At 41.6% G+C, this 25,093-nt stretch overlaps 1 long non-coding RNA gene across 1 annotated transcript; it reads left to right on the forward strand.

Moving 5' to 3' along the window:
- The first annotated feature begins 3,379 nt into the window (after positions 1–3,379).
- LOC149749360 (uncharacterized) lies at positions 3,380–12,037 on the forward strand. The gene is made up of 3 exons (XR_016393022.1): positions 3,380–3,966; positions 4,082–4,213; positions 5,627–12,037. It is a non-coding gene; the product is annotated as an uncharacterized LOC149749360 (long non-coding RNA).
- The last annotated feature ends 13,056 nt before the right edge of the window (positions 12,038–25,093 follow it).

The following is a 25,093-nucleotide window of genomic DNA, read 5'->3' on the forward strand; positions in this document are numbered from 1 at the left end:
TCTACATAATACTTGAGCAACCCTTTAGGAGACTGAGGTTGAAAAAATCCCAATTGTTTGAGATCACACACTTAGGAAATGGGTGACCTGAGTCTAAAATCCTAGTCTATAGGTTTCCAAATGAAGGTCCTTTATGTTTTTCACTCCTAGCCAGATTCTGCTAATCAAATCATCTAATCCACTAGGGAAAAGAATGTAACATGTTGTAGAGCATCCATGTTTGAATGTAGAGTACACAAAGGGCTATCCAGACTCTCCCAGCTCTACTTCCTTGCCATCTCCTTTTGATTCTCTCTCCTTAGTGTTTCAGCTTCATGAAAAATCTGATAAAGCACTGGCCTGTGATAAAGGCTGCACACATATTGACTATGGAAACTCTGTTGAGTTTGAAGTTGTGGATAAGGGTGACAATGCTGCCAGAAGGTCTCACATACGTTGCATGTATTACGCACTGCACAACTCAAGGGGGCGCCATTCACATTGTATCACAAGCCAAAAGTGGTGGTTCTGTGTGATATCAAGAAGGCTTTGTGGGTAAGTGAGGACTTTTCCTTGTGTAACCACAAACATGGGCATGCAATGAAGAGTCCCACCTGTCCCCCTCCAATCAGTTCTTAAGTCCCTGCATGCTCTCCTGGCTGTATCTCTCGAGTAGAACTTCCTCTCCTCCGACGCTGGCCACCACCTGCCTGAATATAAGAATCTCTTATCTGGTCTCCCCAACTGAAGTCTCTCTTCTGGTTTTGCTTCCCAAGGCCCCTATGAATTTTACCGCCCAACTTGATCATGCCACGTCCATGGTCAGAAACCTTTCATAGTCTAAATTATCTACCAAATAAAATACACATTGTTTAGTAAGGAATTTAAGACTCTTTGCACTGACCACATCTGGCCTCATCTCAGACGTTTCTCATCCTTGTACTCTATAATGCAGCAAACTGTCATTTCCACACTCAATAACTCACTTATTATTCCCAGCACTCTGTAATTCACTTATTCACATACAATTCACTTATTCACATACAATAACCCCTTTCTCACCACAATACCTTTTCCCATGATGTTTTCTCTATAATTGTTACTCTTATCTTCATACATCCAAATCCCACCTATTTCTCAAGATCCAGTTATAATGCCACCGGATCTGCCAAAACAAATGGGAGACCTCTTTTATCTGCACACACAACACACTCTACATACCCATCCTTTGGGTAGCAGGCAGTTCTTTTTACCTTGTATTATCGTCCAGTAGTGTTTTAATTTCCTCCAATGCCTACACAACCCCGTTTAACTAGGAGCACATTCTCTGAGGGTAGGGACCAAGCCTGATTCATTTCATTTTCCCACGCTATACGCAGCACAGGGTCATGGTTGAGTCTCCGCAAGCAGCTGTGGCATGATTGAATAAAAAATATAATCACTGGGACATTTTGTTGATTTATTTCTCCTCCTTTGTCTGTGAACATCTGTTTTCCATTCAATACAAAGAATCTTAACTAAAACATTAGGGCTATGAATAAAAACAACCAAAAGTATAAAAGTATAGTGATTCCAGTGTTGTGCTTAATGAGTTTGGCTCATATGTATATACATATACATATACATGGTTTGTATAGCGGGTGGGGGAGGTGCGCTGTGGAATTAGAAGAGCTAGGTATATGCTACAAAGACCATCTTTATATGTAGAGGACACTAGAGGTTTATTTGTGAGTGAAAAGGCTCTCCTAGAAAGGTACTCAACCCGAGGGAAGAGAGAATTGAGGCAAGCAAACTTTTTCGAAAACCAAACAATGGATATTAGGGAACAGGGGGAGAGTTTCAGTATAATTGGCTCTGTATTTTCCAATTTGTTCTCTGGTTTCACCCTATCTTTACCAACTTTTGCGGGGCCCAAGGAACAGAAAGCTGTGATGAAAAGAGAGAGAAAGAGATAAAAAATAGAGATAGGGATAGAGATAAAGATGGAGAAAGAGATAGGGATAGAGACAGAGATAGGGGTAGGGGTAGAGATAGAGATAGAGATAGGGGGAGGGATAGAGATAGGAGCCCACTCTGTGGTCGGTGTGTCAGAGTGTGATAAAAGCACAGTGGAGGGAATCCACCTGTGGCCTCTGTCACTTTGCAGTGTTGCGACTGTGTGAGCACCAGAGGAAGATGCATTTTGCTACTGGCTGAGGGTGTCACACAGAGACCTATAAGTATTATAAACAGTCTGAGCACGTCTCCAAATGGCTAAGGGAGGTAGAAAGTGGCGAAAGAAGATGAAAAATGGGGAGGTGTGACTAGAGTGCGTGCAATTTGGGGTCCCCTGCAACCAACCTCCAGGTCAGATAAAGACCATAGAAGCCTCATGGAAGCAGCAGAGATCATCTTGGAGTGGTGCTCTGTGTGTCTGTGTGGGAGAGAAGAGCGTCCTGTCACCAGGAGCCCTACTGCAGTATTGCGTGGATCTTCTCAGTGATTCAGGAGAGACTTCAGCATGGCACTGCTTCTGTGATCCTGTTTTTGACTACGATAGGGAAACATAGGTTATAAAGATCGAGAGATACCTATCCAGGAGGTGAGGGTGCATTTCATGGAAGCATATGCAGGAACATTTAGGGGTAAAACACTCTTGAGAAAACAGCTTAGAGCCCCAAGGCCACGCTATGTTCCTGGTCTGCTCAAGAACTAGGCAAAGTGCAAGATAAAGTGGCTCCACAGCTGGCTGGATGCTTTTTCCTGAAAGCTGAGTCATTTCTCTCTTGACCCAGCTCAAGGTTAGCCTTGAGAATTGGATAAGGGCTTCTTAAATAGCCTCAAGAATTCAGCCACAATCCATGACTAATTAGAAACTGGTTTGATCTGGGGGCAATTTTTTAGGTTCACATCCTCCCTAGAGGGCTCCTGTAACCTATTTGGTCTGGATGCCAAGAGTCATACTTGGCAAAGGCCAAATATTTGTGTCTGCCCACACCTAACCCTAGCACAGCAGGTGTCCCAGGGCAAACTGGGTAGCTCAGGCCTGTACCTGGAGCCTGTGCAGGTAGGCAGAGCTGGCTTTTGGGGGCGTAGGAACAGCGATGCTAGCTGAGGTCATGTGCTCACATCAAGTACCCCATGTCTGACCTCATCATGTGGGCCACACAGCGCTCAGATAGATAAAGTCAATCTCAAAAGTGTCGCTTTCGGGCAATGGCATATGGCAGCTAAGAGTATAAGCTTAGGAGTCAGGCAGGTCTGAGCTCTAACCCAGAATTCTCTGATTTGTGATTTTGAACAAATTAGTTACTATGTCTACATCTTAGTTTCCCTGGCTATTGGCATGAGCATATAATTTATTACCTCATTCATAACTGCAAAAATCAAAAGAGATTAAATGTGGCACATAATTTTTTCCCCTACATCTCTCAAACCTTTTTTTTTTTTGGATAAAAGAACATTTCAAAATTTATTTTGGCATAGAGTAGATATTTACAAGGTTCTTAGCAAGGCAGGTGGGTAGCGTCCTCTGATCTGACCTTAAGACGTGACATCTGGTTTTAAGTGATCAGAGAATTAAAGCTTCCAAATCTGCCGAGTTAGCAACTCTAGAAAAATCTGTAGGGATGGTGACTTAAGACGATGAATAATCAGTGAAAAAAAGGGAAGGTAATTCTTAGATAACAGAATCTTCAACAGTGAAGGCTTTAAAATGAAAGGAATTTTGTGTCCCCAGTTTTGTTCTGTGTCTTGTTGCATGGAGACAACATTATTATGGTATGTAAGGCTTGCCGTGGTTTATGCCTTACTGAGAGTTTCTTTGCTCACTATAGCCTTGTATAGCAAGGAGTCCCTCAGGCTCACACACACACAAAAGTCTGTGTTGTCATGAGAAATCCGAGTCCCTCCAAAAGATGCCCCACTGATTCAAAAGCCAGGCACTTCTTTGTCAGCAAAGACATCCACGGCGAAAAGTCTGGAGGGCAATCTGCACTTGGCTCATTGGTAAGTCTTAATCACAGTCCCTGTTTATTTGGTTCTTACTGACATTAATGTGAAACATCAGCAATTTTGCTTCCAAGACAGAATCCATTGACTTAATTTTTTCACTTTTTTTCAGTTGTGCAGTCAGAAATTCATTCATATGAGGAAGAGGCAGCTACTACCTATGGGAAAACGCCAGAGAAAGCAGTGGCCGGACTGATTGCTTTTTGGCAAAGGCTGAACTCAAGATTTACCAAGGGAAGCCCATGTAAGTGTGACCTGAGGGGAAGTTACAAGTGCCAGAGCATTGCTGAGCCTGGAAACTGGAATTTCAGTTACCTTGTAAGGTATTTCAGAGAAAATTATACATATGCAAACACAAGGATGATGTATCACCATGTTGCTAAAACGGTGATTTCTTTTTTTTTTTAGGGTTTACTTTTTTTTTTTTAATAGATCTTTTATTTTATTCCAATAGCATAATTTAAAAAACTTTTTAATAGATCTTTATTGGAGTATAATTGCTTCACAATACTGTGTTAGTTTCTGTTGTACAACAAAGAGAATCAGCCACATGCATACATATGTCCCCATATCCCCTCCCTCTTGAGCCTCCCTCCCATCCTCCCTATCCCACCCCTCTAGGTCATCGCAAAACACCGAGCTGATCTCCCTGTGCTATGCGGCTGCTTCCCACTAGCTATCTATTTTACGTTTGGTAGTGTATATATGTCCATGCCGCTCTCTCACTTCACCCCAGCTTCCCCCTTCCACCACGTGTCCTCAGGTCCATTCTCTATGTCTACATCTTTATTCCTGTCCTGCCACTAGGTTCATCAGTACCTCCTTTTTTTTTTTTTTTTTTAGATTCCATATATATGCATTAGCATATGGTATTTGTTTTTCTCTTTCTGACTTCCTTCACGCTGTATGACAGACTCTAGATTCAGCCACCTCACTACAAATAACTCAGTTTTGTTTCTTTTTATGGCTGAATACTATTCCATTGTATATATGTGCCACATCTTCTTTATCCATTCATCTGTCGATGGACCCTTAGGCTGCTTCCACATCCTGGCTATTATAAATAGAGCTGCAATGAACATTTTGGTACATGACTCTTTTTGAATTATGGTTTTCTCAGGGTATATGCCCAGTAGTGGGATTCCTGGGTCATATAGTAGTTCTATTTCTAGTTTTTTAAGGAGCCTCAATACTGTTCCCCATAGTGGTTGTATCAATTTACATTCCCATCGACAGTAGTGTTCCTTTCTCACCACACCCTTTCCAGCATTTACAGTTTCTAGATTTTTTAACAATGGCCATTCTGACTGGTGTGAGGTGATACCTCATTGTAGTTTTGATTTGCATTGCTCTAATAATTAGTGATGTTGAGCATCTTTTCATGTGCCTCTTGGCCATCTGTATGTCCTCTTTGGTGAAATGTCTTTTTAGGTCTTCTGCCCATTTTTTAATCAGATTGTTTGTTTTTTTGATATTGAGCTCCATGAGCTGTTTGTATATTTTGGAGATTAATCCTCTGTCCATTGTTTCATTTGGAAATATTTTCTATCATTCTGAGGGTTGTCTTTCCATCTTGTTTATGGTTTCCTTTGCTGTGAAAAAGCTTTTAAGTTTAATGAGGTCCCATTTTTTTTCACTTTTATTTTCATGACTCTAGGAGGTGAGTCAAAAAAGATCTTGCTGTGGACTTTCCTGGTAGTGCAGTGGCCAAGAATCCTCCTGCCAGTGCAGGGGATATGGGTTCAAACCCTGGTCTGGGAAGATCCCACATGCTGTGGAGCAACTAAGCCCATGTGCCACAACCACTGAGCCTGCACTCTAGAGCCCATGAGCCACACTACTGAGCCCGTTTGCCACAATTCCTGAAGCCCATGTAGTCTAGAGCCAGTGAGCCACAACTGCTGAGCCCGTGTGCTGCAACTACTGAAGGCCATACACCTAGAAACCCATGCTCTGCAACAAGAGAAGCCACCGCAATGAGAAGCCCACGCATCGCAATGAAGAGTAGCCCCCACTCACCGTAACTAGAGAAAGCCCGGGTGCAGCAATGAAGACAGAACACAGACAATAAATAAATAAATAAATAAATGGATAAATAAATATGTAAATAAATACAAAGCAGTAAACTGATTAAAAAAGAAAAGATCTTGCTGTGGTTTATGTCAAAGAGTGTTTTTCCTGTGTTTTCCTCTAAGAGTTTTATAGTGTCTGGTCTCACATTTCGGTCTTTAATCCATTTAGAGTTTATTTTTGTGTATGGTGTTAGGGAGTGTTCTAATTTCATTCTTTTACATGTAGCTGTCCAGTTTTCCCAGCACCACTTATTGAAGAGGCTGTCTTTTCTCCATTGTATGTTAGGTCTTCTCTAAATGTTTGATAGAATTCACCTGTGAAGCCATTCTTGGCTCCTTTGTCATAAATTAGGTGACCATATGTGCATGGGTTTATCTCTGGGCTTTCTATCCTGTTCCATTGATCTATGTTTCTGTTTCTTTGCCAGTACCATACTGTCTTGATTACTGTAGCTTTGTAGTATAGTCTGAAGTCAGGGAGCCTGATTCCTCCAGTTCTGGTTTTTTTTTTTTTTCCTTATAATTGCTTTGGTTATTTGGGGTCTTTTGTGTTTCCATATGAATTGTAAAATTTTTTGTTCTAATTCTGTGAAGAATGCCGTTGGTAGTTTGATAGGGATTGCATTGAATCTGTAGATTGCTTTGAGTAGTATAGTCATTTTCACAGTATTGATTCTTCTAATCCAAGAACATGGTATATTTCTCCATCTGTTTATGTCATCTTTGATTTCTTTCATCCGTTTTTTATAATTTTCTGAGTGCAAGTCTTTCTCCTCCTTAGATAGTTTTATTCCTAAGTATTTTATTCTTTCTGTTGCAGTGGTAAACGGGATTGTTCCCTTAATTTCTCTTTCGGATTTTTCGTTGTTAGTGTATAGGAATGCCAGAGATTTCTGTGCATTAATTTTGTATCTTGCAACCTTACCAAATTCATTGATTAGCTCTAGTAGTTTTCTGGTGGCATCTTTAGGATTTTCTATGTACAGTATCATGTCACCTACAAACAGTGACAGTTTTACTTCTTCTTTTCCAATTTGTATTCCTTTTATTTCTTTTTCTTCTCTGATTGCCATGGCTAAGACTTCCAAAACTATGTTGAATAAGAGTGGTGAGAATGGACATCCTTGTCTCATTCCTGATCTGAGTGGAAATGTTTTCAGTTTTTCACCACTGAGTATGATGTTTGCTGTGGGTTTGTCATATATGACCTTTACTATGTTGAGGTAGGTTTCCTCTATGCCCACTTTCTGGAGAGTTTTTATCATAAATGGGTGTTGAATTTTGTCAAAAGCTTTTTTTGCATCTGTTGAGATGATCATATGGTTTTTATTCTTCAATTTGTTAATATGGTGTATCACACTGATTGATTTGTGTATATTAAAGAATCCTTGCATCCCTGGGATAAATCCCACTTGATCCTGGTGTATGATCCCTTTAATGTGTTGTTGGATTGTTTGCGGGTATTTTGTTGAGGACTTTTGCATCTATATTCATCAGTGATATTGGTCTCTAATTTTCTTTTTTTGTAGTATCTTTGTCTGGTTTTGATATCCAGGTGGTGGTGGCCTCGTAGAATGAGCTTGAGAGCATTCCTTCCTCTGCAAATTTTTGGGGGAGTTTGAGAAGGATGGGTGTTAGCTCTTCTCTAAATGTTTGATAGAATTCACCGGTGAAACCATCTGGGCCTGGACTTTTGTTTGTTGAAAGATTTTTAATTACAGTTTCAACTTCATTACTTGTTATAGGTCTGTTTATATTTTCTAACTCTTCCTGGTTCAGTCTTGGAAAATTGTACCTTTCCAAGAATTTGTCCATTTCTTCTTGGTTGTTCATTTTATTGGCATATAGCTGTTTGTAGTAGTCTCTTATGATGCTTTGTATTTCTGCGGTGTCACTTGTGATTTCTCCTTTTTCATTTTTAATTTTATTGATTTGAATCCTTTCCCTTTTTTTCTTGATGAGTCTGGCTAATGGTTTATCAATTTTGTTTATCTTCTCAAAGAACAAGCTTTTAGTTTTATTGATCTTTGCTATTGTTTTCTTTGTTTCTATTTCATTTATTTCTGCTCTGATCTTTATGATTTCTTTCTACTGACTTTGGGTTTTCTTTGTTCTTCTTTCTCTAGTTGCTTTAGGTGTAGGGTTAGATTGTTTATTTGAGATATTTCTTGTTTCTTGAGGTGAGATTGTATTGCTGTAAACTTCCCTCTTAGAACTGCTTTTGCTACATCCTGTTGGTTTTGGGTCATTCTGTTTTGATCATTCTGTTTTCATTGTCATTTGTTTCTATGTATTTTTTTATTCCTTCTTTGACTTCTTCAGTGATCTCTTGTTTATTTAGTAGCACACTGTTTAGCCTCCATGTATTTGTGTTTTTTACAGTTTTTTTTTCCTGTAATTGATTTCCCATCTCAGCATTGTGGTCAGAAAAGATGTTTGATACGATTTCAATTTTCTGAGGCTTGATTTGTGCCCCAAGATGTGATCTATCCTGGAGAATGTTCCATGTGCACTTGAGAAGAAAGTGTATTCTGCTAATTTTGGGTGGAATGTTCTATAAATATCAGTTAAATCTCTCTGGTCTATTGTGTCATTAAAACTTGTGTTTTCTTGTTTATTTTCTGTTTGGATGATCTGTCCATTGGTGTAAGTGGGGGTATTAAAATCCCCTACTATTATTGTGTTACTGTCAATTTTCCCTTTCATGGTTGTTAACATTTGCCTTATGTATTGAGGTGCTCCTATGTTGGGTGCATAAACATTTATAATTGTTGTATCTTCTTCTTGGATTGATCCATTGATCATTATGTAGTGTCCCTCCTTATCTCTTGTAACAGTCTTTATTTTAAGGTCTATTTTATGTGATACAAGCATTGCTACTCCAGCTTTCTTTTGATTTCCATTTGAATGGAATATCTTTTTTCATCCCTTCACTTTCATTCTCTATGTGTCCCTAGGTTTGAAGTGGGTCTCTTGTAGATAGCATATATATGGGTCTTGTTTTTGTATCCATTCAGCCAGTCTATGTCTCTGGTTGGGGCATTTAATCCATTTACATTCAAGGTTATTGTAAATATGTGTGTCCCTATTACCATTTTCTTAATTGTTTTGGGTTTGTTTTTGTGGGTCTTTTTCTTCTTTTGTGTTTCCTGCCTAGAGAAATTCCTTTAGCATTTGTTGTAAGGCTGGTTTGGTGGTGCTGAATTCTCTTAGCTTTTGCTTGTCTGAAAAGCTTTTGATTCCTCCATCAAATCTGAATGAGATCCTTGCTGGGTAGAGTAATCTTGGTTGTAGGTTTTTCTCTTTCATCACTTTAAATAAATCCTGCCACTCCCTTCTGGCCTGCAGAGTTTCTGCTGAATGTAACCTTAAGGGGATTCCTTTGTATGTATTTTTGTTTTTCCCTTGCTGCTTTTAATACATTTTCTTTAAATTTAATTTTTGTTAGTTTGATTAATATGTGTCTTGGTGTGTTTCTCCTAGGGTGTACCATGTATGGGACTCTCTGGGTTTCTTAGACTTGTGTGATTATTTCCTTTCCCAAGTTAGGGAAGTTTTCCACTATGATCTCTTCAAATATTTTCTCAGACCCTTTCCTTTTTCTCATCTTCTTCTGGGACCTCTATAATTCGAATGTTGGTGCATTTAGTGTTGTCCCAGAGGTCTCTTAGATTGTCTTCAATTCTTTTCATTCTGTTTTCTTTATTCTGCTCCTCAGCAGTTATTTCCACCATTTTTTCTTCCAGCTCACTTATTTGTTCTTCTGGCTCAGTTATTCTATTATTGATTCCTTCTAGTGTATTTTTTCATTTCAGTTATTGTGTTGTTCATCTCTGTTTGTTTGTTCTTTAGTTCTTCTAGATCTTTGTTAAACATCTCTTGTATTTTCTCATGCCGTGCCTCCATTCTATTTCTGAGATTCTGGATCATCTTCACTATCATTACTCTGAATTATTTTTCAGGTAGATTGTCTATTTCCTCTTCATTTATTTGGTCTTGTAGGTTTTTACCTTGCTCCTTTATCAGTGACATATTTTTTTGCACTCTCTTTTTTTTTTTTTTGATGAGTGGGATTGTGTCCCCTGTCTTATTGGTTGTTTGGCCTGAGGCTTCCAACACCAGAGTTTGTAGGCTGTTGGGTAGAGCTGGGTCTTGGTGCTGAGATGAGGACCTCTGGGAGACCTCACACCAATGAATATTCCCTGGGGTCTGAGGTTCTCTGTTAGTCCAGTGGTTTGGACTTGGAGCTCCCACTACAGGAGCCTCAGCCCGACCACTGGCTCATGAACCAAGATCCTGCAAGCTGCTCAGGGTGGCAAAAAAAAAAAAAAAAAAGGGGAACAATAACAAAGTAAAAAGTAAAATTAGACTAGGAAACTAACAGATATGTTAGAAAGAATATAAAAATAAAATTATAGATGAAACAACTGGAAGGTAAAACAGAACCACAATAGTAAAAAAGAGGAGGAGAAAATAAAAATGGTGGAAAAGGCCTTGGCTGTGGAGGGCAGGGCATAGCGGGGGTGGGGGGGGTTGTTGGGTGGTAGGCAGGGCCTATGCTTAGGACTCACAGAGCTGGAAAAGGTCCCAGGGGGTGTGTGGGTGGGGGCGGGGCTTAGGCTCAACAGAACAGAAGGGGCCCAGGCGTGTCTCCTGTGCCTGGTCTCAGAGGGTGGGAGACCCCACCTGGGAGCCCAGCAGGTTTCCCAGGCTCGAGTGGGCGGGGCCAATGCCCTCCACTCCTCTCCTGCTCCTCCAGTTCTGGAGGGCCCCTCCCACCTGCCCCTCCTGTTCTCCCCCAGCCTCCCTCCTACGCTCTCAGGACCAACATGACCCAGAGGGGGGTTCTGAGGGTGTCAGATCTGGCCCAAGAGCTGGGCAGACTTCCCCGGCCGATTGGGCAGAGGAAACGCTGGGCGTGCTCTTCCCTGATCCAAGGCCCCTGAGGGTCCCTCCAGGTGTGGGAACCCCTCCGCCCTCTCAGCCAGCCCTCAGGGGCACTGGTCCTGTCCGGCCTCCACTTCTCCTCCCCCTTCAGTCCCCCCATGTCCTACCAGTTTGCTTGGGGGTTTCTCCCATCTCCTTGGGTGTCAAGGTCCCCCACCAGTATCTGGCAGGTGCCCTAGTTGTGGAGAGATGTGAACTCTGCATCTTCCCACACTGCCATCTTGACTCCACTCCCTTAAGGAGGAATTTAAAGTCTTGGCCTTGCACACAGTATAGCTTTTTAATGTGTTGTGTGAATCAGTGAAGGAGTAAATAAAAGAATGCATAAGTGGAGAATGAAAAAATGATGAATGCACTATAAACTTCTAGGAATTGAATGAATATAATTCTACTTTAATTAAAATGTTATTTTCTATGATAATATTATCTATTTACTAATTGTTTAAAATTATTCTTTTTAAATCTCCTTATTTATTTAAAATGAGATACAGAGTGTTTTACAGCTAGCCTTTGTTTACAGGATCAATTACTTGCCCTTCAAGAGTCAACTTTCTTTTCAGATTTCATTTTGGAGTCCTTCTTGTGCCATTATCTGACCACCCTGAAGGACTGCTTTTTTAAATTGGCCCTTCTTGGAAGACTTCCAAGTCTACAGAATCTCCCATGAGATGCAAAGAACTGTACTAAATTGTCCAGATCCAGACATATTTGCAGGTAGTGTTTAGTTGGTCTTTTTGCCCACTGTCTCCAGGGAATTGTCTACAGCACTTCATAGGTTTCTTTTTGGAACATGGTTCTCAAACTTGACCCATCATGAAAATCCCCAAGGAGCTTATTATAGAAATACAGTCCTGGGCCCAAGCTCAGACATACTCTGAATCCCTGGAATGGCTCCTGGGGAGCTGTATCTTTAACAAGCTCACCGGGTGATTCTGATGATGAATCAGATTTATGAATTGTAATCCTAAAAGAATAACTTAGATGATTTTCCCCTAAAGGTGCTATCTTGCATTTGTCCTCATAGAGACTCATATACAATTTTTTCTGCCAACTCCCGCAGTGTTGAGAGAATACTTTGTGGTATAGTTCCTTTGGAAATACTATGTTTGTCACTGTCACATTCTCAACTCTGTCATAAAAGCAGTCCCTGGTGGGAAGAAAGCCTGTTGACAGACTTCTCTCCATTCGAGGTGAGCCCATTTATCCCTGCTCTTTGTTAGAGTACTAAGTACTCCATTCTTAACAAGACAATCACCTGCTGGCTAAGTTCAGTGGGAAAGCATTACCACTAGCCAAAGGCAAAAAGGTAGAATGGGGTTTAATACCTTGTATTCTTGAAGCTATAGTAGAAAATGTATGTAAAGCCTATGCTCCTTAAGGTGTTCAATCTAATCCATCCTTCAGATGAGGGAGAAAAAGAACAACTCATCCTGGACCATTATCTCAAAAGGTCTGATTATCTCAAAAGAATTCTCATCTTTCCAACCAGGTTAGATCGTCTAGAATTGGTTGGTAAGAAACCAATTTGTTTCAGGATATCAATTTAGAGGGTTATATTCTCCTTAGGATAGATCTTGGGGTCCAGCTCACTCTGGAATGCCTAAGTCCATTCCCTATCTTTGTAACCATCCCATCTTATCCCAGCTGTTTTCTTTCTGGGGAAGCCTCTTAGACTGACAAACGTTACTGAACTTCTGTTCTTTGAGCAGAGACAACACCAGTTTCAGAAATGCCGCTGTTCTTCTGTTCAGCATCCTTCATTTGTCTCAATGGTCAATAGCATTTTAAGCAGTGGGGGGAGCAGAGATGTGAGTTTAGTGTTCACAAAGGTATTGATCTTGAAACCAGACTTCTTGGATGGAACTCAAACCCAGCCGCACCTCAGACTGGGACTTGAATCCATGATCCCTGACTTAGGAGGGGACTTGAACCCACCGTCTTTTTTTTTTTTAATACATCTCTTTTGGAGTATAATTGCTTCACAATGTTGTGTTAGATTCTGCCGTACAACAGAGTGAATCAGCTATATGCACACATGTATCCCCATATCTCCTCCCTCTTGAGCCTCCCTCCCTATCCCACCCCTCTAGGTGGTCACAAAGCACCGAGCTGATCTCCCCGTGCTATGCAGCAGCTTCCCACCAGCCAGTCATTTAATTAAAACTGCTCACCTGGTGTCAGGACTTACTGAGGCTCAGGTTCTTTTGTCTCAGTGTAGAAAGAATTTAGCAAGAGGCAAAGTGATAGGTACGAAGTGGATTTAATAGTACAGAACACTCGTGAGAGATACAAACGGGCAGGCAAGGGAGTACCGCCCTGAGAACTTAGTGGGCTTCAGTTTCATAATCAAAGGAAAAGTGGGGAGGGGGAGAAGACCATCTTCTTCCTCATTCTGGAGTAGACATTAAGCTTCCATCATCAGCTCCTCCTCCACATCCGGCGGGGGAGTTTTCTGTTCCTACATGGTTAACCTGGGACTGTCATGGAGCTATTCAATTCAGCGGAAAGGGGGTAACACATGCTAAAATATGGTAAGTCATCTCAGGTTTCAGCATAATGAGGGTCTTCTACTTTGGAATGTCACCCTTCCCCTATATTTTTATTTTTAGTATGCACAGAGGAGCACGTCCTAGGAATCATTAACTTACTGACCTCACTAGGCGGGATGTGAGTCTCATTGACCTGATGTATAGCTTTGTTGTTAGTTTTGTTGTTAGTTTCGTTGTTAAGCAAGACTGCTTGGTTTCGTTGCTAAGCAAACCTGCTTTCTTGAGTGATCATTAACTTTAGGGGTCTCCCATAATTTTCTCTCTACTTACAATCCCCTAGTGGGATTAACTATTTAATCACCTATTCTGTCCCTATCAATCTGACAGCACTGGGGCATCTTTTTGGCCACTTGTCAGACTCTGGTAGGTGACTTACCTGACAAACACAGTTAACACTTGACAATCATTCTCACTGGCATTTCCAGTACTCAGTTGACAAGCCATGCAACTGGCAGTCTGTATAGATTTGTTCTTGTGGCCAGTCATCTGGAAAGCCCTCCAGAATATGAAATTAAACAGACATTCTGATCCTATCCTGCTACTAAATACACAAAGTGCTGGGACAATGTGGCATAAGCTTTGGCAAGCCTGAAGTCCTTGACAAGAGTCAATACATTTCCAGCAGCTTAAAATGAACTATTGAATTCTCCTGGAACAATCTTAATACCTTAGGCAGAAAGAGTGGTTAGACCAAACTCAGAGAAGTTGAATGGAAAACTTTAAATTAGGGAGAGAAGAAACTGGAGACTTTGAAGTGAGGGACCTTTGTAAGAGCCAGGTGAGAGAAATGAAAGATGAAATCTGCTTATACAGTAAGTAGTTCCCCATCCCCCCAAAAAAGAAATGAGTGCCGCCATAGATCCGGAATGGGGGCTACAAATATTACAAACCCTTAGTTCTTTTCTGATGTTGGATTCCCCAGAAGCAGACCCTAAGCCATGGAGTCATATGCAAATATTTATTAAGGAAGTATTCCTAGGAGAAACTGGTAAGGGAGTAGAAGAAAAGACAAGGGAGAATGTTATTTTGGGCAAAGTCTTAACCTCAGCTCGATGCTACCAGGGAGACTTGGAACATAAACTTCATCTCTATGTTCCAACTCTTGGCAAAGGAGAAGAGCTTCCGACCTCAGTCTTAGTCATTGGCTCCGGGCTGCTGGGGCGGGGTGGGTATGGGGAGTAAACTCCAGGTACTTTCGGTTCTTTGCTAGGACAGGCAAAAGAGTTCAAGGACAATCCTCTACAGACAGTTGCAGGTACATTAGAAGAAAACACATAAATGCCTGTGGAGGCATCAAAGACATCCAAGGGGATCTGAACAGACCACAGACAATGTCTACTATAGTTTTATTTTCCACTCTGCTACTGACCACCCTAAAGGAAAAACGCAGTAAGCATCCACATAATCTGAAAAATGGAAGAGTGTGAATCAGATTCCTTAGGCGGGGAAAGAGTGATTTATTCATCTACACAATATTTGTTGAACACCTGCCATACCTGCCACTCCCTGAGCTAAGTACTTGGATTTGAAGATGAATCGTTCTTTCCCTTGAGGGTGATAAGAGCCATTATTGAGTTATGTATAAAATGCTACGGGAATGGTCCCCAAAGCAAAGTTGGTGTACCCAAGGGCAGTGAGGGCCACTAAGCCTGGGACACACAAAGCATTAGTGAAATGGAATTGACTCCATAATAGAGTAAATAAATTAATACTTATTTAATAACTGAAGAGACATTAAAAAAAAAAATCTCAAACAGGAGCTTCAGTGGCCCACACCAAATCACAAAATCTGCACCACGTGAAGTAAATTTTACAATAAAGACAAAGTAGAGCCTAGGATTTGATCCAAGTTCTTGTACTTGACTCCCATGAGGGTCATGGAAGAACTAGGTCAGCTACCTAACTTGTGTCTCTGCCCCTACGGAGAGCAGATGGAGGGGCAGTCATGCCTAGAATAGGAGCAGAAATGAGAACCCCAGAGAAAAGCCATCAGCAGAAGAGGGGTAGCCTTTTCCTAATCGACCAGGTCACAGCAGTAAGTGGGCAAGGTGGAATATATCTTTCCCCTTGATTCACATACTCTAATCAGAAGTCCCTGGGCTTCCTTGTTCTGCTACAAGTTCAGATATGCCAACAATCAGTCACTTTCAAAAGTCATAACTTCTGCCAATAGATTCTGAACCACCCAGTTTCTATAGGAGGAAGATAACTCAAAGGCTCCAGCTAAGCAATGAATGGTTTACACATCAGTGACAAGCTAAACTTGAGCCTGTCCATGAGAGGTGAGCTTGTCAATGCCCTTCTGGGATATTGGTCTTAAGAACAGCTAGAGGGAAGTAGAGAATACAGAACAATTCAATTCCAAAGCATGTCTCCAATAGATTGAGCTCAAGGGCAGGGTTCCAGCCTCATTCATCACTAGATTCTCATCTTAGGGCCTAGAATAGTGCTTTGCATATGCCACCTTTTCATACGTGTGGGCAGAAATGAATTGAGAATCTGACAAAAAACTGATATCTGGGACATCTCATAAATAGTTGATGGGAAAGGTCTGGCGGTTTCTTAAAACAACTAAATATACACCTATCCTACAACCCAAACGTTTCACTTCAAGGTATTTACCGAAAAGAAATGAAAACATATGTCCACAAAAAGATTTGTGTAACAATGTTCGTAGAAGCATAACAACTCCAAACTGGAAACAACCCAAATGCCAATTAAGAAAATGGATGAATAAACTGTTGTTTATATAAAGGACACTATTCAACAATAAAAAGGAACAGACTACTGACACGACATGGATAAATATCAAAAACACTATGCTGAGCGAAAGAAGCCTAACATAAACAAGTTTATGCTGTATGATTCCATTTCTGTGAAGTTCTAGAACTGGCAAATCCAATCTATTTTAGGGGAAAAATAAAACCCAGCAAAGAGATTGCCTCTTTGCAGGGGGTGGGGATGGGATAGGGCAAGGATTAGCAGGGAAGGAGAATAAGGGAACTTTCTGGAGTGACTGTAATGTTCTATATCTTGATAGGGGTTTGGATTACACAGGTATATGCCATTGTCAAAATTTGGCAAATGTACACTTGAGATTTTTGCAGTTCACTGTAATATAAATTTTATGTAGAAAGTAAAAAAAAATACTGTAACCAAATATTGAACTCTAGCTGATAATATACATGCTGAAGTATTTAGGGAGAAGTGGATAGATGTCTATGATATATATATATATATATATATATATATATATATATATTTTTTTTTTTTTTTTTGCGGTACGCGGGCCTCTCACTGTTGTGGCCTCTCCTGTTGCGGAGCAGAGGCTCCGGACGCGTAGGCTCAGCGGCCACGGCTCATGGGCCCAGCCGCTCCGCGGCATGTGGGATCTTCCCGGACCGGGGCACGAACCCGTGTCCCCTGCATCGGCAGGCGGACTCTCAACCACTGTGCCACCAGGGAAGCCCTATGATATATTTTGAAATACATTAAAAAATTAGAAGGGATTGATAGAAGGATAGAGTAATAATGGGAGATTCTAGGTGGGCGTTTACTGTAAAATTCTTCCAGTTTTTCTGTATGTTTGAAAATTTTGTTATAATAAAATTTGGGGAGATATAAAAAAAAAAGAAATGAATTGAGAAAAGCTGATGTGGTTGATGAGCTACGATTACAACTCCAAGGGACGCCTTTTGCCAACCATGTAAAATCTAACTTGTAGCTAGAGAGCTCAGATTTCCATCTTCTGGCTTTCATTTACTTATCTAGTTTTTTCTTCCTAGGTTCTTCTTCAAAAAGAGTAAAGCAGAGTGCACATTGCAAATTGAAATACCTGTGTTTGGTAAGTGCAAATTTTAGTTCATACTTGAAATGTTTTACTGAATTTGAATAATAGCTTCAAAATCAAATTTTATTTTTCTTTTCAAAGTTTCAATTGTTTGTTTTAAAATTAAAGAATGGGTCAAATAGCTAGCTACTGGGAAGCAGCCACATAGCACAGGGAGATCAGCTCGGTGCTTTGTGTCCACCTAGAGGAGTGGGATAGGGAGGGTAGGAGGGAGACGCAAGAGGGAGGAGTTATGGGGATACGTGTATATGTATAGCTGATTCACTTTGTTATACAGCAGAAACTAACACACGATTGTAAAGCAATTATACTCCAATAAAGATGTTAAAAAAAAAGAATGGGTCAAAAAAATAAAATTTTACATCACATAGAGCAATTTGATAATTGCCCAAATTTTACCTTTTGCAGGAGTTTTCATTTTATTAAAATTCATGTATTGGTTACCACAATATTACTATTAATTACAATGTATAAATATTTTTCTTTTGGAAAAATAATAAAATTTTAAATTATTAATCCATTACTTCTTTCCTCATGCACTATAATATTTATTTTTTATTATTTATTTATTTATTTTTTGCGGTACACGGGCCTCTCACTGTTGTGGCCTCTCCCGTTGCGGAGCACAGGCTCCGGACGCGCAGGCTCAGCGGCCATGGCTCACCAGCCCAGCCGTTCCGCGGCATGTGGGATCTTCCCGGACCGGGGCACGAACCCGTGTCCCCTGCATCGGCAGGTGGACTCGCAACCACTGCGCCACCAGGGAAGCCCTATTTTTTATTTTTAAAAACTCTTTACTGGTGTAATTATACATACAAAATCCAATAAAAGATCATTTTGGCATCTATGTTTATTTTCTATTTGTTGTTCTCATTTCACTTCACAAATTGAAAATCATTCATCATATAGAAGAGGAGGCATAAAGAATGATCTGCTGGACAGGGAAAGACAAATACCGTATGATAACACTTACATGTGGAATCTAAAAAAATGTAACAAACCAGTGAATAAGACCGAAAAGAAACAGACTCACAGATATAGAGAACAAACTAGTGGTTACCAGTGGGAAGAGGGAAGTGGGGAAGTGGGAGGTACAAACTATTACATATAAAAGAAGCTACAAGGATATACTGTACAACATGAGGAATATTTTTTAATAACTATAAATGGAGTATAACCTTTAAAAATTGTGAATCACTATATTGTACACCTATAACATACAATATTGTACAGCAACTATACTTCAATTAAAAAAAACTATCGGGCTTCCCTGGTGGCGCAGTGGTTGAGAGTCCGCCTGCAGATGCAGGGGACAATGGGTTCGTGCCCCGGTCCGGGAAGATCCCACATGCCGCAGAGCGGCTGGGCCCGTGAGCCACGGCCGCTGAGCCTGCGCGTCCAGAGCCTGTTGCTCCGCAACGGGAGAGGCCACAGCAGTGAAAGGCCCGCGTACCGCAAAAAAAAAACCAACAAAAAAACCAAACATATCTGCTCTAGGTGCCAAATACGCCAGGCACCCAGCACTGCCTTTCTACTTCCAGTCCTGTGGTTTGCCCCTTGCATACACAGGTTTGGGCACACTGACTTCCTTCCTGCCCCCCAACTTCAGCATTTGGACACCTGATATTCCCTTTACCCAGAACCCTCTTGGCCTAGATAGCCGTTAAGCCTTAACTCTAATACTACCTTGTCAGTAGTACCTTCCCTGCCCAATTTATTTAAAATGCAATTCACAACTCCTTCTGTTTCTCACCCCCTCACTCCAGACCCCCACTGACATTGCCTAGTCCTATTTCTAACCTTATTTCTCTCCACAGCAACTGTGAATTTTATTTGTTTACTTGTGTTGTCAGTCTATTTCGTGGAGGATTAATAGGGTGTGGAGTGGCCTATGATATAATATAATAATAATAAGGCCTCTCACATATGCTCCTCCTTAGTCTGCAATAACCCAGGCCACCCTCACTTCTTCCTTGTACTTCAGTCACCTCTGCATGGTTTTGCCTCTTTCATCAGAGTCTTCTGAGTAAAAGGATCCGATCTGATCTACCCCATTGCCTCTCACTGGGATCATCACAGGTTCTGTGTGGGAGAGACTGCTAGATACCACCCAGCTTATTTCCTTTTCCTGGCATACAGGCGGACCACATTTCCTAATCAACTTGGCAGTTAGGTGTGGTCATCTGACCGAGTTCCAGCCAATCTTTTGGCACAGGTACAGAGTACCTCTTCCAGGACTAGTCTATAGAAGCCTTCATTAACTCTCCGTATACACTCCCCCTTTCATACAATCATAGCAGCCTTGGACACCTCTTGCTGAAGGTGGTAAGGACACAAAATGGAAGGACTCAGGCTTCTGAATCCCTGTTTGGAGGAGACACCCCCCACCCCCATCGCTCCACCAATGCCCTCCCACCACCACAAACTTAGACCCACGCTTCTGCTGTGTTAAACCTCTGAAAATTGTTATAGTTCACTGTTGTTATAGCAGTCAGCTTACCTTAACTAAACAGTCTTGCCCATAGGGCATTCTTTCCCAGAAGACTCCTGTCCCCAGCTCTTTCCTGTGTAGATTTTCAACAATGTATGTGAGATGGGGTGCTTCTGTAAGGCTCCAGTGGTCAGTAGAGGAATCTAGATAAGGCATCCCAATCCACACTAGCTTTCCCTCTAGGTCATGAGGAATTGGGAAGAGGGAATCTTGCCCCTGCCACATAAGAGTGTGACACATGGTTCTAATACACTCCGCTATGCCTGTTGCTTCTTCATTTCTAAGACTCATGGACTAGAGGTGGAGACATCTCACCTCCCCTAATCCATGTACTCCCCCATGTTCTTCACCTCTCCAGGATCAGAGCAGAGTTTTAGAGAAAATACAATAGGAAAGGAGGAAGTATTTCCTGATGGAAGTAAACTGGACTGGAACCAAGAGACCTGGCTCTGTGTTCTGGATCTGCCAGTATTGTGCTGTGTTGCTTTGAGCAAACCTCTTTTCATATCTGTGTTCTTTTTTGTTTTCTGGAAATTGTATTTTGAGCCAGGGATTGTCAGGGGAGATACCCTCTCAGTCATTTACCTCCTCTGGCTTCACTCTGGACAGAAAGATCCTTCAAAGAGCTGAGACTTGGCTTCTGGGTATTATTGGTTCTTCAGGTCCTTGTGTGAAGTGAGAATTTTACTCTATTTTCCTTTCATGTTTTTCATCTGGCTCCTCCCTTCCTGTCTCTGGAGGACCCTACCTTATGGTATATGATGCTGACAACTTCTAATTGGTAGGGTGTTTGCCTTTGGGGTTCATCAGGATGTACTATGTTCTGCTTCCGGTCACAGGCAACCAGGAATCTGGCCTCTTCAGATGGAAAAGATTGGCAGAGTGTCAACTTAAGTTACAGCCTCCTGAGCTCTATGGCTAAGCAGCTTCTAGGAAGCCCCTTTCACCAAGGCTGAGTCTGCTTCCCCACCATTCCCACCCCAACACTCCTACCCACCACCCCTCACTACATAAACACAGTAGATGGCTCTTCCTCTCATGGGCCTTCAAGGGGCTGGCTAAGCCATTGAGGTGTGACTAGCTCTCTCTTGCTTATGGGCATCCGTTAGTAGATTCTTTAAGCTTTAATATCTGTTACAGATCCTCCAGGAGGTTGGGTTTAGAGCAGACATGATTATTCTCTATACTGAGCATGTCCTCTGGTGGCTGAAGCAAGTGCTCAGTACTTACAGAACTTCAAGATCAACCAGTTCGATTCTGTTTACAAGCTCTTCATGGTGGGTACACCTCTGTTTACATTACATGCTCATTGCCCAACACTCCCCCTCATTCCCTGTGTTCTCAAGCCTTACTTTGATATCTCTTGATACCCCAAATAAGCTATATTTTCTCACCTCTCTTGAACCTTTTCACACATTCTGTTCTTCTGTTCTCTGGTCTAGAATGTGTTCACCATCCACCACTATCCCCTATTCCTTCCATGTGGTTAACATGTGCTCATCTTTGAGATGTCAGCATAGGTGTCATTTCCTTTGGGAAGCTGTTATTATCCCATTAAATCTGAGTTTGATGTCTTTCCTATTTAAGAGGCTGCTTACTTGCCTGTCTCTCCCAAGCAACTATAAACTCCCTCAGGGTGGTGGCTCTCTCCTTTTCATCACTGACTCCCAAGGGCTCAGTACAATGTCTGGAATATCTGTTGTTTAACGCATAATTGCTGAATAAAAGCTGAATGGAGTTGCTATGAGTGTTATATTTTGTATCTTTGGGCTGTAACAGAAACCACAAACAACAGTGGCTTTATTAAGAACATTTAATTTTATGTTTAACAAGGTGTCTAGAGCTAGGTGGTCCCAGGTTAGTCATGTGGCTCAATGGGATCATCAGGATCTAAGCCCTTTTATCTTTTACTCCACCATCACTAACATGGTGATTTTCATCTTCCTCATGATCTAAAGATGGCTGTCATGCTCTAAACATTGCATCTTCACATATTTGTAAAGGAAGAAAAAGTTCTCTCTCTTTTGTCAATAGGGCATCCTTTCCCAGAAGACTCCTGTCCCCAGCTCTTTCCCGTGTGTTTTACTGTTGAGAACTGGGTCACATGCCCACTCTAAGACACATCATGACTCATCCTTGGGGCTTTTATCTGAAGTCATGCTGCCCAGACAAAGTAGGGCTTCTTCTAGCAAAAAAATGAGTGAATAGCTGATCAGTAAGAAGTGAATGATGACTGCCCCTCAAGTCTTTCACTAGGTTTTACTAAAATCGAGGACTCTTCTCCATATCTGAGCTCTACTTTAGATTGGTGCTACTTCAAATGCAACATTTGTGATGGCATGTTCTTCTATCATGTGGGCACCTCAGTAGCCCCTCTGGCATGAAAAGCTGTAATTGTCTGTTTATTCTCGTCAGTCACTTTCTCCTGAGCCAGAGAGCATGTTGACCTCTCCTGAACTTCAAGGTGGGCACTCGTTTCCCCTCAGGGCAACCAACAACTATTTCAGGCAGTGGAAAGAGTCAAGCATCATCCTCCAGTGGTATTCATTCTCAGTGAATTTTCTTCCATGGCCAAAGCTGCAAGAGTTTTGTTCAGTTATTGTGTCCTGATGTTACCACATCAGGACTAGATGCAATAAAAAGGCAATAATAACATGATAAAAGTTTTTATCGTGAACAAACTAACCAACTCCTGAATGGATCACAGTGCACCTATTTTTTGATAAAAATATCAAATTCAGTGGTGGCTATACAACTGTTGGGATCTAGATGACATCCCCAATATTTAGCCTTCCTAGCTCTTCCTCCCTCCATCTACTTTACTTATTTGAAAACTTTTTAAGCTAAAGAGGGAAAGTGAAAGGGATCAAATTATTATCATTATACTTTACTTTAAAACAGCTTCTTTCTTCTTGGATAGTGTGAAGACGATGATCTCTTACTGGGTGTGACACCTGCTATAGTTGGGCTTTTACAAACATCATCTTAGATCCTCATATCAACCCTATGCTCATTGTTGACGTGTTATATACTAGCGGCCTAAATTTCAAATTTTAAGTGATTTGCCCAGAGTCATCAGTGGAACAGGGATTAGAATTCAGATTTTCCCAATTCCAAAGTGATCCCTGCATTCCCCGTCATGAACCAAAACCTCTTCCTTCAATTTTCATTGTCACCCCCAGTATTCTCACTCCTTTTCCCAAGTTCGTAAGGTTTTCAGTCGTCTCTCACTGGTTAACCCTTCTGTCTCAGGTTTTTGGCAAAGTGGCCAATCCCATTCACTGGCTGAGATATGTGTGGACAGACATGCAATTATTTATCTTCCTAGTTCAACAACTTAAGTCGGGAGGCACTCGCATCTAGCTCAGCAAATAAATACTAAGAATTAAAAAAAACAAAAGGATAGGGGCTCCCTGGTGGCACAGTGGTTAAGAATCCGCCTGCCGATGCAGGGGACACGGGTGCGAGCCCTGGTCCGGGAAGATCCCACATGCCGCGGAGCGACTAAGCCCGTGTGCCACAACTACTGAGCCCATGTGCCACAACTACTGAAACCCGCATGCCTAGAAGCCCGTGCTCCACAACAAGAGAAGCCACCGCAATGAGAAGCCCCCACGCACAGCAACAATGAATAGCCCCCGCTCGCCGCAACCAGAGAAAAGCCTGCGCACAGCAATGAAGACCCAACGCAGCCAAAAATAAATAAAATAAAATATATAAATTTAAAAAAATAGCATCATTGCCTGCCTAAAAAAAAAAAAAAAAAAGGATAGATTAACAGACCAATGCTGTGGCTGAGGAAAGTATTTCCTCTCTTTCCTTTGTAAGCCTAATAGGTAAGGCATGTGCTAAGAGATTTTAAAAGCTCCTGAGAACAGCAAGGACAAGTAGTGATTGTTCTGAGTTCACAGAAGCCCCGGTGGTTTTGACATTCCCCCAAGGAATTAGCCGGGAGGTCCAGTTCAGATGGAGGAGGAGAGTAGGAAGGACCATCGGGCTTTGCTCAACCCAGGAGGGCAGAATGAACTGGTGAGCCTTCCCTTCTTTTTATTATAGTTTCTCAAAGTGCCTGAGCCTGTGGGCTACTTGAGGTGATGCTGGCTTTAGGAACTGGAGAGGTTTAAGTCTGGTAAGTCTCCTGGAGATCCACGAGGCACACCTTTATAGTGGGGGACCTGCAGGGGCGAGAAAGTTGTGTCTTCTAGATGATGGCATTCTTGCCAGCCTCATGTGCATTGATTGGACCCGCGAAGCTCCCCTCAGCTATTTTGCAGAGTCATCGGTGTACACTCTCACAGGGTACTCACTGAGGTGTTCATCCTCATTATCTGGCACTCCATATAATTAGACAAATTCAGGCAAAAACTGAAACACTTCTTTTAAAAAAATTCTTTTATCTTTAGTATATCTGAATAACTTGGTCTCAGAGTGCTTTGGGCTGAAATCATGCCTTACGAGAGCCAGGAGAGATTTTAAGCACCAAGTACTGAAGAAGGAATAGAGCGTGACCTGGGATTTAGCACACGTTAAAAAAAAAGTTCTCATTTCTCCGATTCTTTTTTCCCACTGCCCCTACCACTTAACACAGATAAATCTTGAAAAATAATCATGAAAAACTTGAAAACTCCTGCAATAGCTCTTTGGTGCTGAGGAGTTTAGACTTATTATTTTATTTGATCCTCAGAACTCACGGAAGGAATTATTCCTATTTCATAGACAAGAAATCTGAGACTTGGGAGGTTAAGCAACTTGCCCAAGGTCCTCAGCCTCCAAGGGCCAGGCTGGGAAACCAGTTCACTCCTTCCCCCTCCACACCCCGTGCTATTCACACTCTAGCTAGGCAATGAGAAAGGGAGATGAAGAAAAAGGGGGTATGGAATAGAGAGGGCCCACTGGAGGGTGGGCAGGAACCCAGAGGACGTGGTTCATGTATCAGAAAGCTATCAGTTACTTGACTGGTTTTTCTGGTTCCCCATGAGATCCATGGGAAATCCATACCCACTCTCTCCCCACCTACCCGCATTTGTGAACCTACAGAAAATAAGTGACTTCATGTATACCTGCACCATCCAATAAGGCAACCATTGGCCACGCGTGGTTTTAGAGAAGTAGCCGGTTCCAACGGAAATGCGCTCTAGTGTTAAATACACAGAGGCTTTTGAAGACTTAGTAAAAGCAATGTGTAAAATATCTCATTAATAATTTTTACATTGAT

This window comes from Delphinapterus leucas, chromosome 4 (genome assembly GCF_059928025.1).
Source record: "Delphinapterus leucas isolate spDelLeu-1000000601 "Yukka" chromosome 4, BTC_Dleu_Yukka2, whole genome shotgun sequence".
Lineage (NCBI taxonomy): Eukaryota > Metazoa > Chordata > Mammalia > Artiodactyla > Monodontidae > Delphinapterus > Delphinapterus leucas.